The sequence below is a fragment of the Ceratotherium simum genome, chromosome 17 (genome assembly GCF_057802395.1).
Source record: "Ceratotherium simum simum isolate JZ-2026a chromosome 17, ASM5780239v1, whole genome shotgun sequence".
Lineage (NCBI taxonomy): Eukaryota > Metazoa > Chordata > Mammalia > Perissodactyla > Rhinocerotidae > Ceratotherium > Ceratotherium simum.
Window position 1 is genome coordinate 10719785 of NC_141916.1, and position 2715 is coordinate 10722499.

The 2715-nt window shown below is 52.0% G+C and overlaps 1 pseudogene; it reads left to right on the top strand.

The window, feature by feature from the left end:
- Positions 1-1198: 1198 nt before the first annotated feature.
- LOC101407335 (splicing factor YJU2 pseudogene) lies at positions 1199-2087 on the top strand (annotated as a pseudogene).
- The last annotated feature ends 628 nt before the right edge of the window (positions 2088-2715 follow it).

A 2715-nucleotide genomic window follows, 5' to 3' on the forward strand; every position in this document is an offset into this window, starting at 1 on the left:
AGGAGGATTGGCATGGATGTTAGCTCAGGGATGATCTTCCTCACACACAAAAAAAAGATATACACACCCCTATGTTCATTGCAGCACTATTTACAACAGCCAAGATATTGAAATAACCTAAGTGTCTATAAATGAATGAACAGATAAAGAAGGAATACTACTCAGCCATAGAAAAGAATAAAATCTATCTATTTGCAACAAAATGAATGGACCTTGAGGGTATTATGTCAAGTGAAATAAGCCAGAAGAAGAAAGACAGATACCATATGATCTCACTCATATATAGAATATAAAAGAAACAAACAAACAAATGAACAAGTGAAATAAACAAAAACAAACTCATAGATACAGAGAGCAGATTGTTGGTTACCAGAGGGGAAGGGGGCTAGGGAGTGGGTGAAATGGGTAAAGGGAGTCAATTATATGGTGATGGATGGAAACTAAACTTTTGGTGGTAATCACGTTGTAGTGTATAAAGTCGTACACCTGAAACTTAGACAATGTTAAAAACCAATGTTACCTCAATTAAAAAAAAAGAAAAGGGAAGGGAGGAAGCCAGGGAAGAAATGGGTTGGGACGTCCTCTTTAAAAAGAAAATACAGGCGGGCAGCAGGGGGACATTCGGGAGCTAGTGTGTGTGTAAGGGAAGGTGGATTTGAAGCCTGGTCATTGAGTCTCTGGCTGTGACTCAAGATAAGTGGGTGTCCAGGGTGCTCCTTAGTCTACCTGTGTAGCTTGTGGGAACTGCCCCCAGACCACATGTGAACCCCAGGGACACAGGAACACTGTGCAGTTCCTGGGGGCCAGCACACAGGGTAAGCACTCAACACTGAGAGCTTCATTTGCTGAAAAAAAATGAGCAGGGAGTGTCATGACCAGCAGCCACACTGTGTCACCATAAAATTTTAACATGCCACTGGTGACTCCAGCGGGCAAAGTGCCTCCTTGGAACTTCTCCAAATCCAGACAGCCCCTCCCAGAACCTTTGTTGCAAGCTACTGACGTTGCAACACGGGAGGGAAGGCAGCGGGATTCGGACCTTGACAGGCGGGGATTGGAGCCAATGAAAAAGGCAAGATGTATACTCTGCAGCCAATAACAGAGGCTGAAGGAAGTGATGTCAGTGGAAGTACAAGGGACGGTAGGGGAAGTTTGGTAACCAGTCGTCTTGTGCTTGTGAGAAAAGTAGAAGGCAAAGATGTTGGACTGAAAAGTTTTGAACAAAAGCTACCCATCCGACTTTGACCCATGTGAGATCCCGAAGCTTAAGCTCCCAAAGACCGGCGGTAGGTGGAGCGGTTGATGGGCCCCTTCACCACGAGGTGTGAGACGTGCGGAGAACACGTCTACAAGGGCAGGAAGTTCACTGGGCCGGCCTCGTCCGCTTCTGCATGACCTGCTTGCCCTGCTGGCGGAGCTCGCCTTCAAGACAGACCCGGAAGACACAGACTATGCCCTGGAGCCGCACGGAACTTCCGGGCCGAGGAGCTCCTGGAGGAGGAGAAGAGGGTGCGGAGGGAGCGGGGGGACGAGGAGCTGAACAACCCCGTCAAGGTGCTGGAGGACCAGACCAAGGACACCAATTTGGGGATGGAGGCTCTGGAGAACCTGCAGGAGGTCAAGGCCCGGAGCCAGCGGCAGGCCCACGTGGCCTGTCAGGCCAAAGCCATGATGCGGCAGCACCGTCTGTCCCAGGAGGAGCATGAGAGAGAGACAGCGGCCTTGGTGGAAGAAGCTAGGAAACAAAGACTGCTGGTGGACTCCTGTTCAGAGGAGGACGTTGCTGCTCCCGGCCCGCCAGCCCAACCCCGCCATCCTGGAGGAGGCCCCGAAGGCCAAGAGGAAGGGGGAGAGCTGGGAGGCACGCAGCTCGGGCCCCCTTGGCAGCAGACCCCAGCTGTTGGGCCTGGTTGTGATGAAGAAAACAGACCAGACAGCACCCGCCCCAGGTGCCATGAAGAAGGGAAGGTAACTGCATCTGCCCAGCACCTCCTCCCTGAGCCAGCTGTGTGCATATGCAGACAGCGAGGACAGCAGCGGCGGCAACTGAGGCCCCCTTCTCGGTCCAGGCCATTCCTCCGATCAAGGGTCGCACATCTCGCTCCAGCCGGTGATGGGGCAAGAGGCATTGGCACCAATCGGAGCCACAACAGGACAAGCATGAACCTCCTCTGAGGCCAGCGGGGCCAAGGGCTTCAGCTGAAGGACTCCGTTTCTCTCTTGTACCCCACCCACCAGCCCTCCAGGACCTTGGGGTCCCCAGGTCACATTGGCCCCCTCCCCCCAGCACCGAGTGCAGGGCTGCAACATCCCTGGAGCGGTGCTCAGCTTCTGGCAGACCTTGTTGCTCCTCTCCTGGACAGTCTTTGAGATGTCAGCCCTGTTTTGGGCATGTGAGTGAGCACACCCACCCCTGGTTGGCTCCATCCCTTCCCGCCACAAAACTGTTTGGAACCAGAATAAATAAAAGGAACTCACCAAAAAAAAAAAAAAAAAGTACAGAATTCCAGGCCAAACCTGACACCTACTGAACTAGAATCCACAAGGGAGAGTCTGATGGTTGGTATTTTTATCAAAAGTTGCCAGTGAGTCTTAAGTTCAAGAAAGAATGGGAAACCCAGTTCTGGCCCATCAGCAGGGAGTCCAACATGAATGAATCATTGACTAGTGAACAAAATCCAAGCCCCCTTAGCCCAGCACTCAAGGCCTCTACCA